The sequence below is a fragment of the Brachyistius frenatus genome, unplaced genomic scaffold (assembly GCF_029030835.1).
Source record: "Brachyistius frenatus isolate BFR_SWC_R1_liver_20210118 unplaced genomic scaffold, ASM2903083v1 Contig_541, whole genome shotgun sequence".
Lineage (NCBI taxonomy): Eukaryota > Metazoa > Chordata > Actinopteri > Embiotocidae > Brachyistius > Brachyistius frenatus.
In genome coordinates, this window is record NW_027211140.1 from 21,576 (window position 1) to 36,589 (window position 15,014).

The 15,014-nt window shown below is 47.0% G+C and overlaps 1 long non-coding RNA gene across 3 annotated transcripts; it reads right to left on the reverse strand.

The window, feature by feature from the left end:
- Window positions 1-420: 420 nt before the first annotated feature.
- On the reverse strand, window positions 421-2,093 carry LOC138614651 (uncharacterized). 3 transcript variants are annotated; one of them, XR_011310309.1, is made up of 3 exons: window positions 1,539-2,093; window positions 646-1,393; window positions 421-481 (listed from the first exon to the last, which is right to left on the reverse strand). It is a non-coding gene; the product is annotated as an uncharacterized lncRNA (long non-coding RNA). The 3 variants fall into 3 exon arrangements; XR_011310310.1 differs by having other exon boundaries at window positions 475-537; XR_011310308.1 differs by lacking the exon at window positions 421-481 and adding an exon at window positions 488-592.
- Between the last annotated feature and the right edge of the window lie 12,921 nt (window positions 2,094-15,014).

Consider the following 15,014-nt stretch of genomic DNA (forward strand, 5'->3'; position numbering starts at 1 on the left):
CAGCCTGGGTTCAAAGCAGTCTGAGGACAAGACGGCAACAGATCCGACCATCATCACGACCTCCTGTCTCCATGACAACATCTCACAATCTCCGGACTCCATGACAATGTCTCACCATCTCCTGACACCGTGACAATGTCTCACCATCTCCTGTATCCATGACAATGTCTCACCATCTCCTGTCTCCTTGACAGCGTCTCACCACCTCCTGTCTCCATGACAACATCACACCATCTTCTGTCTCCATGACAACGTCTCACCATCTCCTGTCTCCTTGACGTCTCAGCATCTCCGGTCTCCTTGACAACTTCTCACCATCTCGTCTCTATGACGTCTCACCATCTCCTGTCTCCTTGACAACATCTCACCACCTTCCGTATCCATAACGACATCTCACCATCTTCTGACACCGTGACATCTCACCATCTCCTGTCTCCTTGACGTCTCACCACCTCCTGGCACAGTGACAACATCTCACCATCTCGTCTCTATGAAAACATATCACCATCTCCTGTCTCCTTGACAACATCTCACTATCTCCTGTCTCCTTGACATCTCACCATCTCCTGTCTTCTTGACAACTTCTCACCATCTCGTCACTGTGACGTCTCACCATCTTCTGTCTCCATGACAACGTCTCACCACCTGCCGTCTCCATAACGACGTCTCACCACCTCCTGACACCGTGACAACGTCTCACCATCTCCTGTCTCCATGACAATGTCTCACCATCTCCTGTCTCACCATCTCCTGTCTCCTTGACAACTTCTCACAATCTCGTCTCTATGATGTCTCACCATCTCCTGTCTCCATGACAACGTCTCACCATCTCCTGTCTCCTTGACAACATCTTACCATCTCCTGTCTCCATGACAACATCTCACCACCTCCCGTCTCCATGACGACATCTCACCATCTTCTGACACCGTGACGTCTCACCATCTCCTGTCTCCTTGATGTCTCACCTTCTCCTGTCTCCATGACAACATCTCACCACCTCCTGTCTCCATGACAACATCTCCCCATCTCCCGCCTCCATGACGACATCTCACCACCTCCTGACACCGTGACAACGTCTCACCATCAGGTCTCTATCACAACGTCTCACCATCTCCTGTCTCCTTGACAACGTCTCACCATCTCCTGTCTCCTTGACGTCTCACCATCTCCGGTCTCCTTGACAACTTCTCACCATCTCGTCTCTATGACGTCTCACCATCTCCTGTCTCCATGACAATGTCTCACCATCTCCTGTCTCCTTGACAACGTCTCACCATCTCGTCTACTTGATGTCTCACCATCTCCTGTGTCCTTGACAACTTCTCACCATCTCGTCTCTATGACGTCTCACCATCTCCTGTCTCCATGACAACGTCTCACCATCTCCTGTCTCCTTGACAATATCTTACCAACTCATGTCTCCATGACAACATCTCACCACCTTCTGTCTCCATGACGACATCTCACCACCTCCTGTCTCCTTGACAAAGTCTCACCATCTCCTGACAACGCGACAACGTCTCACCATCTCCTGACACCATGACAACGTCTCACCATCTCCTGTCTCCATGACAACATCTCACCATCTCGTCTCTATGACAACATCTTACTATCTCCTGTCTCCATGACCATGTTTCACCATCTCCTGACTCCATGACAACGTCTCACCATCTCCTGACACCGCGACAACGTCTCACCATCCCCTGTCTCCATGACAACGTCTCTCCATCTCCTGTCTCCTTGACATCTTACATTCTCCTGTCTCCTTGACAACATCTTACTATCTCATGTCTCCATGACAACATCTCACCACCTCCTGTCTCCTTGACAATGTCTCACCATCTCCTGTCTTCTTGACAGCGTCTCACCACCTCCTGTCTCCATGACAATGTCTCACCATATTCTGACACCGTGACGTCTCACCATCTCCTGACACAACGACAACATCTCACCATCTTCTGTCTCCATGACAATGTCTCACAATCTCCTGTCTCCATGACAATGTCTCACCATCTCCTGACTCCATGACGTCTCACCATCTCCTGACACCGTGACAACGTCTCACAATCTCCTGACACCGTGACAAGGTCTCAACATCTCCTGTCTCTATGACAACGTCTCACCACCTCCTGTCTCCATGACAATGTCTCACCACCTCCTGCCTCCATGACCACATCTCACCATCTCCTGACTCCATTACGTATCACCATCTCCTGACACCGTGACAATGTCTCACCATCTCCTGTCTCCATGACAACTTCTCACACCATTTCCTGACACCGTGACAATGTCTCACCATCTCCTGACAGAGTGACAACGTCTCACCATCTCCTGTCTCCATGACAATGTCTCACCATCTCCTGTCTCCATGACAATGTCTCACCATCTCCTGACACCGTTACAACGTCTCACCATCTCCTGTCTCCTGTCTCACCATCTCCTGTCTCCTTGACAACGTCTCACCATCTCCTGTCTCCTTGACAACGTCTCACCATCTCCTGTCTCCATGACAACATCTCACCACCTCCTGTCTCCATGACGACATCTCACCACCTCCCGTCTCAATGACGACATCTCACCACCTCCTGTATCCTTGACAACGTCTCACCATCTCCTGTCTTCTTGACAGCGTCTCACCACCTCCTGTCTCAATGACAATGTCTCACCATCTTCTGACACCGTGACGTCTCACCATCTCCTGACACCGCGACAACATCTCACAATCTCCTGTCTCCATGACAATGTCTCACCATCTTCTGACACCGTGAAGTCTCACCATCTCCTGACACCGCGGCAACGTCTCACCATCTCCTGTCTCCATGACAATGTCTCACCATCTCCTGTCTCCTTGACAACGTCTCACCATCTCCTGTCTCCTTGACAACATCTCACCACCTCCTGTCTCCATGACAACATCTCACCACCTCCCGTCTCCATGACGACATCTCACCATCTCCTGACACCGTGACAACATCTCACCATCTCGTCTCTATGACAACGTCTCACCACCTCCTGTCTCCATGACAACATCTCACCATCTCCTGTCTCCATGACAACGTCTCACCATCTCCTGTCTCCATGACAATGTCTCACCATCTCCTGACACCGTGACGTCTCACCATCTCCTGACACCGCGACGTCTCACCATCTCCTGTCTTCATGACAATGTCTCACCACCTCCTGTCTCCATGACAACGACTCACCATTTCCTGACACCGTGACAACGTCTCACCATTTCCTGACACCGTGACAGCGTCTCAACATCTCCTGTCTCCTTGACAATGTCTCACCACCTCCTGTCTTCATGACCATATCTCACCATCTCCTGTCTCCATGACAACGTCTCACCATCTCCTGTCCCCTTGACAACATCTTACCATCTCCTGTCTCCTTGACAACATCTTACTATCTCATGTCTCCATGACCAGGTCTCACCATCTCCTGACTCCATGACAACGTCTCACCATCTCCTGACACCGCGACAACGTCTCACCATCTCCTGTCTCCATGACAACGTCTCACCATCTCCTGTCTCCTTGACAACATCTTACCATCTCCTGTCTCCTTGACAACATCTTACTATCTCATGTCTCCATGACAACATCTCACCACCTCCTGTCTCCATGACAACATCTCACCATCTCCTGACACCATGACGTCTCACCATCCCCTGTCTCTTTGACAACGTTTCACCATCTCCTGTCTCCTTGACAATGTATCACCATCTTGTCTCTATGACGTCTTACTATCTCCTGTCTCCTTGACATCTTACCATCTCCTGTCTCCATGACAACATCTTACTATCTCATGTCTCCATGACAACATCTCACCACCTCCTGTCTCCATGACAACATCTCACCATCTCCTGTGTCCATAACGACATATCTCCAACAGTCAGAATCAGTTGAAGATGTTTGAAGATGAAGAGCAGTGGAACTGAGACTAAGACTCACCTGGTGGCGAGCAGCAGCTGCAGACGTGATGTTAGTGAGATGTGACAGCCTAAATCTACCAGCCCGAGCTCCACATCAGTCTCCTCCAGAGACCATGTTAGTGTGTTGAGCCTGAGTGCAGTGCAGCCACCTAATAGACTTACACTTCTATCATCTCCACATGTTCTTCACTCTGCGGGTAAACACTGTCATTCCTCCGAATCTCTGCTAAGAAATTGCCAATTTATCCAATTCACAAAGTCCCATGCTCCCACTGATATCTTCTTCTTTATCTGAATGTGCATGCTCAGCCTCAGACCAGCTAACACTCCTCCCCACTCAACCCCCCCACCCCCACCCACCCTCCACACTCACTCACTCTCTCTCTCACTCACTCTCACTCACTCTCTCTTTCTCTCTTTCTCTCTCTGTCTCTCTGTCTCTCTCTCACACACACACACTCGCACACACGCACACACACGCACACACACACACACACACACACACACACACACACACACACACACACACACACACACACACACACACACACACCTTCCTGTGGTTCTCCGCCATCAGAGCCGGTCAGCGGCATGCTGAGAAACGTGATCACATCACATCCTGCTGATACAGACAGGAAACATGAGGCCGGTAAACATGCTGTCAGGTAGACAGATAGAAGCTACTTGTTTCATATCACGGTTCTTCTGCTGTCCAGATATTTGGATCTGATGCTAACAGTTATCAGGACGTTTTAGAATTTGAATAGAATGGAGATGAGAGACGGAACGGGAGCTTCCTGCAGTGTTCTTCAACTTCCTGTCGGACACTCCTAACCCATGGTTACCATCAGGCTGTGTGTGTGTGTGTGTGTGTGTGTGTGTGTGTGTGTGTGTGTGTGTGTGTGTGTGTGTGTGTGTGTGTGTGTGTGTGTGTGTGTGTGTGTGTGTGTGTGTGTGTGTGTGTGTGTGTGTGTGTGTGTGTGTGTGTGAGAGGGGCAGCGAAATGTTAATGAGGGCAGTGGACGAGAACAAACAGCTTCCAGCCTGATGAATCCATTCAGACGCAGACAGAGAGAGAGGCTGCAGAGGGAGACTTCAGGGTCACACACTCCCATCGGAATATAAATGACATGGAGGAGCCAGCAGCTCACTGTGCAGTGTGTGTGTGTGTGTGTGTGTGTGTGTGTGTGTGTCCACTGCTTACATGTTTTCATTCATCCCCAGGTTCCTTCACAGACAGAGAACCTCGTGGCCCTCCGGTGGAACATGAACAGGAGATCAAACTGCTACCTCAGAGGACAGGAAGTGCACGGAGAGGACACATCACACAGCTGATGACTCTCACACACACTCCAGTGTTTACTGGACCTGAAACTGTCCATCCACAAACAGGAAATCAGATGGACGGGATGCATGACGAGAGGTGAGGTCAGAGGTCAAGTCCTGCTGGGACTGTGAAGACATGATGCTCTCAGCCCAACACGCTGCCTCCACCTGATGAAGCAGGTGAACATAGACGAGACTGAAGCAGAATCCTGTTAGATACCCCCCCCCACAACACACACACACTCACTCTTCTCACTTTCTCTTCCTTGACTGTTTCCAGCTCTTATCTGAGCTCCCCACAGACGTCTGAATCACTGACAGAGACGGATGAATATAAATAGAGAATCAGAGGTCAGAGGAACAACACAAGCACAGAGCTGCTGAGCTTTCATTGTCCTCGTAAGGACACTTGAGCAGAGTGGGAACTTGAACCTGGCTCCTCTCCTCAGAACAGGTTCTTTATAGAGCAGCATTGTGTTAATATGATGAAAAGCACATCTTGTATTTAATCAGAGCCGAACAGAGCACAGCTTCTTCCTGTAAAACACACCTGAAGAGATGCTTTTATTTTTGTACTGAGACAGTTAGAGGATTGAACTGCTGACAGGAAACTGTCCACATCACCATCAGTCCCGCCCACAGCCCCGCCCACAGGTGACACAGGTAGCGCTGGTCATCCCGTAACAGCTCTGGATATGTTGGACCTCCGCCTGCTGCAGAAACAACAGCTTGTTTCATAAAACTAAAGTCACGGATTGAAGCTGCAACTGCCTCACAAAGGCTGAACAACACTTTCCAAATAAAAGTTATTAATCAGACTTCTAATAGTCATATTGATCAATAGTAGGTTCACTTGGGTGGACTGACCCTTTAAATAGCACTGCAGATGAGATGTGTGTGTGAGGGGAACAAAGTTGACCTGATAATAAATAAATCAATAATGTGAATCAGCTGCAATGTCAACTGATCACATTGTTTATTATTTATGATTTCCTAGATAATAAACTCCCTGTAAACAAGGTGCTCATTGATTGCAGAGGTCCCATCAGTTTAGAGACGCTTCAACAGTGACCTCGCTGCTGCCGACTTCCTGCTGTCACTCTGAAAACATTCAAACTCAACAGGAAAATATGGAAACAAGTAAACAGATGAGACGTTTACTAACAGAGAAATAAAAACATCCCGACAGCTGGGATCAATAATCTAACTGCAGCTGCAAGTTGATCCTTATCGATCCTTATAGATCCTGATAAATTTGATCGATCCTGATAGATTTGATAGATCCTGATAGATCCTGATAGATCTCATAGAACCTGATAGATCTGACAGATCTGATAGATCCTGATAGATATCATAGATCCTGATAGATCCTGATAGATCTCATAGAACCTGATAGATCTGATAGATCCTGATAGATCTGATAGAGCCTGATAGATCTAATAGATCCTGATATATCTGATAAATCCTGATAGATCTGATAGATCCTGATAGAGCCTGATAGATCTGATAGATCCTGATAGATCTGCTAGATCCTGATCGATCTGACAGATCTCATAGATCCTGATAGATCAGATAGATCCTGATCGAACTGATAGACCCTGATCAAACTGATAGACCCTGATAGATCTGATGGATCCTGATAGATCTGATGGATCCTGATCGATCCTGATCAATCCTGAGTCTCTCTGTGGAGATGTTCATCTGGATCCTGCTGCTGTTTGAAGCTTATGGTATTTAAGACTCCTACAAACAGTTGGAAGAAACAAACTAAACTTCAGCTGCTGTTTGGTTCAGTTTAAACTCAGATTACATCAGTCATTGAGGCGTGTTAATAATGGAAGCTGTTACACACTCCTCGTTACATTAAAGTTGTTTTTTGTGGACAGTTTAGTTGGACACAGAAGTGAAATTGTAGAGCAGCGTAACCGAGGTCAAACTCCACACATGAAAGGAGCTCAGAGATGTTCAGAGGTCGGTGTGTGTTGGAGCCTTCAGCTACAGAAGGCAGATCATGTTTATGGACCAACATTAGATCTGAATGTGGAAACATCCTGATGATCAGATGTTTTAATGTGTGTTCAACATCTATAAGTGTTTGATCCTAAAGGAGGCTGTGAGACATCTTCCTGTTTGCTGACACACTTAAACATCTGTTTTACAGCTGTTGGAAACCCTGATGGTATTTATGAAACAAAATCACTGCAATGACAGTTCAAAAAACAAAAACAATATTACTTGTAATATTCTTGCACATTTTTAACCTCTTAGCAGACCACCTGCGGGCCGTCAAAACTTTAACAGCTCCGACCATTTTAAGATCGAATAACCACAGCAGGTTCAGTAAACACCTTTGTCAGACAACTACTAAACAAACAAACGATTACAGTACTGACATAACTGACCAAAACCGCCTCAGAGTCCCACACTGACCAGGAATAGTCCGACAGAAACCCTCTGGTTCAGTCAGTAAAGGTCCAGTAAATCCAATCCAGCAGAGTATATAGTAAAAGCATGAATATATCCAGAATACAAACGATCTGTGGTCTCTTCAGTTTGAACTGCATGCTGTGTTCATAAATCTCCATAGATTGACTGATAAAAACTGGAGCTATCTGTGCGTAAAGCCAGCGCCCCCTCTTCTATTGTTTACAACGGCACCCAATCGCAAGATACGTTGGTGATGATTGACACTTTGTATAGCCAATGAGATTGCGCATATGGGCAGTTTTATCATGAAAAAAAATGCCAGATGGACGTTTTACAAACTTTATAGTTCTATAGTTTATTGTAAACAGTTGATCTGTTCTTTTTGATATAAATGACATTTTTCACTACATACTACTCGTTATGTCTCCAAATCGTAAGTTGTTTGGAAACGCCTGGACATTCCCTCAGAACAACGTGTCAAACATTATTCTACTGTATTATTATTATCACCTTCGGATCTGGATAAGGTCAGACTTCATAAAGTGGTCCCATTGCTTCAGTCATCTACAGCAGCCTGTAGGCTCTCTGTGCAGGATGTGATCCACCCCTCTCCCTCTCCTCTCCTCCCTCCATCACTTCACTGAGACCTGGACCTGTGCATGTGGAGTATGAGCCTGCCGCAGTTAAGTGATGATCAATGTTTTACAGCACCACTTCAGATCAATGTGTCCATTTAGGGGGATCAATCAGCTCGACATGCAGCCGCCAGGCTGGTTATTGGTAGCATGTTGGAGAGGACAGAGAGGACAGAGAGAGGACAGAGAGACTATCTGTAGCATCACTGATCTCTAACAATAATAAAAACTTGAGGATTAAAAGGAAATTAAATTTGAGTTGACCCAGATTATCTAAACCACCTGGTGGAGGTCAGGTGACCTGGGGTCAAAGGTGAGGCAGAAAGCGGGTCTGTAAACTGTCCCGAGCGTTTACAGTAGTGCAGACAGTTAGAGGAGGATGATGATGAATGATGTCCATAACAGGGAACAAACGGAGCGGTTTGTTTGGAGCTGAGCTCCGTGGTCTGTCCTCCCATTGATCTCTCTGACTACAGCTGGAACTAAAACAGAGGAACCAATCAGCAGCCTGACGTAGAGCCACTCTGTTTACTGGACACTACTCAATAATGAGAGCTTTACGTTTTCTGCAGCAGACACATGGAAGGTCTGAGAGACACCACTATGCACAGGACATATCTGCCTGCGCATACCGGCCCTCTGTGGACGGACCACACACTAATAATCACTGGGTTGAAGCTGACTCAGCACATCAGGGGATGACTGTTGTTTCAAAATGAAGAAATCCTCACATGGTCACGTCTTAAAATGCTCCCAACCGTGTAAAACATAAATGAAAATAGAATCTGATGCAGCAACACGTCTCTATAAAGTTGTTCCAAGATCATGTTCACCACTGAGCTGCATCAACTCTTCTTTTAACAACACTCTGGAAACCTTTGGGAACTGAGGAGACCAGTTTCTGGAGTTTTGAAAGTGAGGAGGATAATCCGGCTGTATGTAGAGATCATGTGTACACATGTGTCTGCAGGATGAAAACCACTGCTGACATCACAGACTGTTCATCACCCCCAATAATGGCTAAAAGATTCGATGAGTGTGAAGGACAGTGTCATTTTACTATTAAGGCAATGTGGGGAAGTGTCACTGTTCCTAAGTGTTTTTAAATTACATATTCATTTCTGTGACAGGTCCAGTCACTGTGGAGCCATTACAGCTTCACACAGATCTGAAGGATTGGGCTGGTTGGATGGCCCTATTTCAGCCACGCAGGAAGTGGAAAAAGCTCAGAAAAAAAGCTTAATTGTGTGTGTGTGTGTGTGTATGTGTGTGTGTGTGTGTGTGTGTGTGTGTGTGTGTGTGTGTGTGTGTGTGTGTGTGTGTGTGTGTGTGTGTGTGTGTGTGTGTGTGTGTGTGTGTGTGTGTGTGTGTGTGTGTGTGTGTGTGTATGTGTGTGTGTGTGTGTATGTGTGTTGTCCAGAGGCAGCCAATAGCCAAGTCAAGCAGACAGTAGAGGATGTCCAGGATCCAACAATAGGTAATTACCGTTGTCAGAGCTCGGCCATGCCGAAGTCACATCTCCAGTCCCTGGAGCCTGGTTAGAGCTGCACTCAGGTCTCTCTCACACACACACACACACACACACACACACACACACACACACACACACACACACACACACACACACACACACACACACACACACACACACACTCACTGCAGTCATCTATCACACCTTTAGTGATGTAGTGAAGCAGCAGCAAACCTCATGCTGCTGGAGTCTGCCGAGAGATGAGCAGCAGGATACACTGAGGAGGTGCAGTGATGCAAGACAGCTGAAAAATGAGACACTACCAGCAGGTTTTTACCATCTAGCAGTTCCTGCTTCACCTTTACACAGGTACACGCACGCACGCACGCACGCACACACACACACACACGGCAGGTCCACCACCATCCTCCTGGTCACAGCCTCTCTGTGACAGTGAGAGGAGAGGACATCGCAGCCTTCAGCCGACGGCCACAGAGGCTGCACGGATTTATGACTCAATCAAAGGTCTCCTAAAAACCAACAATTTCAAACTCAGGAAAAGAAAAGCACGCGTGAACTACTCAGAGAAGCAAAGTTCACCTTGGATTCCGGTAAAACCCCCTGCAACGAGCATGTCTTTTCAAACTAATGTCCAGCATCCGTCCTCACGCTGCAAACCAGCTCCTCACACCATGTGTGTGTGCAACTGACACACTTAAAATCTTTTATAAACTTAACTTTAAACATGTGTAAAAATGTACAAAACATGTCTGATATCAAATATATAGTTTGTATTTTTAGTGCTGAAACATGAGTTCTTCTGATCAAACTTTCAGACCATGTACCACTATGTACACAAACAAATATCCTCAGTACCACTTCCCACTGCAGGTACCAACATGTTGGATCATGGAGTAAAATCCACAGATTCAACGAGGCGGCTGTTTTAAAATCACAGAATACATTCACATCTCCCGTGGCGTGACACCACCCTTCTAGAATACTTGTTATAATATAAAATATTAGATCAGTTTATACGACGAACGTCTTTCCTTATTTCCTGTTTCCACTGGCGCCTGGTTGTAATGTGTTATTCCCGTCAGCAGGTGGCGGTAATGCAGCTAAAAGCTGTCTGCCAGCCGCCATAAACAACATTAGAAGAAGAAGAACATGTTGCTGCCAGACCACTGAGCATTGCAGGTCAAACTGTGTGTCCCAAAGATATAAGGGGGAGTGCACGTTTTAAATGAACTAGTTCAGAACCTTTTTGGAACAGTGATGTTTCTTGAAATGCCGATTCATTTCATTACATTTCATTTCATTTATCTGACTCTTTTATCCAAAGCGACTTACAATAAGTTCATTTCAACCATGAGGGTACAAAACCAGAACAAAAAGAATCAAGAAAATACAATTTCTTCAAGAAAGCCAAACTACAAAATTCTATCAGTATGTTCTATTTTAAGATACTAAAGTTCTACTGTTCAAGGTAAAGTCTGAAGAGGTGTGTTTTTAGTTTGTGGTGGAAGATGTTCAGAGTTTCTGCTGTCCTGATGGTGGTGGGGAGCTCATTCTACCATTTAGGAGCCAGGACAGAGGAGGAGGAAGAGGAGGAGGAGCGGAGTAGTGTGAGTGACTCTAGGAGGTTAAAGACCAGTCGAGCTGCTGCATTCTGGATGAGCTGCAGAGGTCTGATGGTACTAACAGGTAGACCTGCCAGGAGGGAGTTACAGTAGTCCAGACGTGAGATGACCAGAACCTGGACCAGAGCCTGCACCTCCTTCTGAGTGAGAAGAGGACGTATTCTCCTGATGTTGTGCAGCATGTATCTACAGGAACGTGTTGTTGCAGTGATGTTGGCAGTAAGAGAGAGTTGGCTGTCGAGTGTCTCCGAGGTTCTTAGCAGTCAGGGTCGGGATAACAGAGTTGTTGAAGGTAGTAGTCAGGTCGAGGGTGGGAGAGTCTTTCTCTGGAAGGAAGAGCAGTTCGGTCTTGTGGAGGTTGATTTTCAGGTGGTGTGAGGACATCCACTGAGAGATGTCAGTCAGACAGACAGAGATTCATGCTGCTACCTGTGTTTCAGATCGGGGAAAAGAGAGGATCAGTTGGGTGTCATCAGCATAGCTGTGGTAGGAAAAGACATGCGAGTGAACGACAGAGCCGAGAGAGTCGGTGTAGAGAGAGAAGAGGAGGGGACCCGGGACGGAGCCTTGAGGGACACCAGTAGTGAGAGGACAAGATTCAGACACAGATCCTCTCCAAGTTACCCGGTAGGTGAGGTCGTTGAGGTAGGATGAGAACAGGGAGAGAGCAGAGCCTGAGACACCGAGGTCCTGAAGGAGGAAAGAAGGATCTGGTGGTTCACTGTGTCAAATGTAGCAGAAAGTCTAGAAGGATTCCTACACCGACTTGGCAAATTCTATTTATAAAATATTCAAACTATCAACAACTCATTTTAACTTCACTTTAAAGTGACGTGTATATATGTAATAACAGTTGTCTGAAATAAAATGAAAGTAATTTAGCCCGGTTGGGATTGCAACTGTTCGACCTTCCAGCGACTACCAGCAGGTGGAGCCTAGTGCTCCGCGGTTTAAGAACCACTGAGATAAACAGATGTCCTGCTGACACGACTTTGACCTGCAGCAGAAAAACAACCAGCTTCAAATAGAGAAGAAATAACACTATCATATAAATCATTTAAGATCAAATGTCTTCCTGCTACGAACCATTTTGACCAAATAAGTACAAAAATCAAAACAAATAATCACACAATAATAATAATTCCTTAGAAAACACAAAGTACAACTTCATCCACTGCCTCCAGTCCTCCGGTTATTATTGGAGCTGTGCTACTTTCATTCTCATGACGTCTGAGCACATCCTTTCTATTCTGTCTCGCACTAAAGTTTCAAACTGAGAACAATAAGCAGCAAGAAAAGAGTCAATATCCCATGAAAGAAGGAACGAGGGAGAAAGACGTGTAAAATGGAAACGCAATCACAAAGACAAAAAAGTTGAATCACTGGAGAACAATAAGCAGAGCAAAGTCAAATCACACAAAAGAAAAAACACTGAGAAAAACAAACCAGACTGGAGCTGTGAATATAATGATGGGGGGGGGGGGGATAGAAAGAGAGCAGGAAGATGAGGAAGAGGTTAAGTTCAGCAGAGAAACAGAGAAATGACAAAACACTGACAGGCCACTGAATAATCAGGACGGCGATCGAACGGCAAGAAAAAAGCCTTTTACTTCCATTACTGCTGGGAGCATGATGGATGATGGATGGATGGATGGATGGAGGGATGGATGGAGGGATGGATGGAGGGATGGATGGATGGATGACATTCTCTCACACAGATTCCAGTAAACTCATTGTTATAGCTCAGATCAGCTGACCGGGCAGTTCCTATTTGTACAGTTTGTCCTTTTTTGGTGGCCCTCAGGGGCCAGCACACAAACACACACACACACACACACACACACACACACACACACACACACACACACACACACACACACACACACACACACACACACACCTCCTGTGGACAGCTACTCCAACATGTCATGTTATTTTCCTGACTGTCCAACAGTGAGAGGAGTGACTGAGTTACCTTCCACTCATCACACTCTTCTAATGAGCTATTGATCCCACACAGCTTCTACTTGGAACGCAGAATTTTCCCATTTCCTGCTGAAGAGGTCTCTGGCTCTGAACACCAACATCTATCAGAGGCAGGAAGGATGCAGCCGTCAGGGACACCTTCAGCAACAAGCTACAGAGATGGAGAGGACGGTGCTGACGGACACCGTCCCACCGAGCCGACCCGGCTCCACAGCTCTGAGGGGAGCAGTCCTCACACCTCCAGGTGTTTCTGCTCGGCCGGCCTCTCTGTTTTCATGCATCATAATGAGTCTCTGCTCGACGCTAAATGAAGCCGCAGACAGACGCAGGACTTCTCCATTTCAGAGGCCTCCCAGTATAATGTCAGGGTCCAGAGCACTGAGCAGCCACACTGATTACACTTAAAATACCACAAAAGGCTGAGCTTCGTTTTACCACCAGAAATGAGGCTGAGGTTTGGAGAGAAGTGTTATAGAGCAGGCGGGGTCAGGATGAAGAGTCTGCAGCCTCCTCCTGCCCAGTGCTAACGAACATCCTGAGAAGGCCTCCGTCAGTGAAACACTACATAACAGGGCCAGAACCAGACCACCAACATCATTGTAGCAAGGTTGGTGCTACCGGGGTCTCTCCTGGACACAGATGACACGCTCAGTCATACGTTCAGGTGTAAAATGCTTTTATTTGCCCGGTCCATACACCAATGTACTCGTGCAACCGTTTCCTCCCCCTCCTCCTTGCTCCCCTTTATAGGGGAGAGCTCATCAGTTCACATCCAGCTCAGCTGTGCTCATCAGTCCGTATTCGGCTCAGCTGTGCTCTTTACACCTTCCCGGCACCGTTCCCTGAACCACTCCTCCCACTCTCTACCCCCTGCAGCTGAGCTAACCACAACCCGCCACCACATACCCCCACCGCCCGACTTAGGCCGGGGAGCCATCCGGCCTAACCCAATCCCGTCGAGGCCTGGGGGACCTCCCGCACTGCAAACAACAGAGGATCAAGCCATTTATCCCAATTACGTTCATCGTCATGTATAAATTTACAAATCATGGACTTTAAAGTCTTATTCAGACGCTCCACAAGCCTGTCAGTCTGTGGGTGATAAACACTGGTCCAAATAGACTTAATGCCTAGTAATCCATAAAGTTCTCTCAGTGTTCGTGACATGAACTGGGTGCCCTGGTCAGTCAGAATCTCTTTCGGAATGCCAACTCGGGAGATGACCTAAAACAGAGCCTGCGCAATACTCTTTGCCGAAATGCTGCGCAACGGCACTGCCTCGGGATATTGTGTTGCGTAATCCACCAGAACTAACACAAAGCGATATCCGCGTGCACTCCGGTGAAATGGCCCGATGAGGTCCATGTCCATACGGTCAAATGGGACCTCCATCAAGGGTAGAGGATGTAAAGGCGCCCTCGGAATGGCCGGCTGGTTTACCAGCTGACACTCCGGGCAAGATGCACACCAACGGCGCACATCCCCCCAGATGCCCGGCCAGTAAAACCGGGCCATTATCCGGTCCAGAGTTTTATCATATCCCATGTGGCCAGCCATCGGGTTATAGTGAGCAGCCTGGAAAATCATTTCCC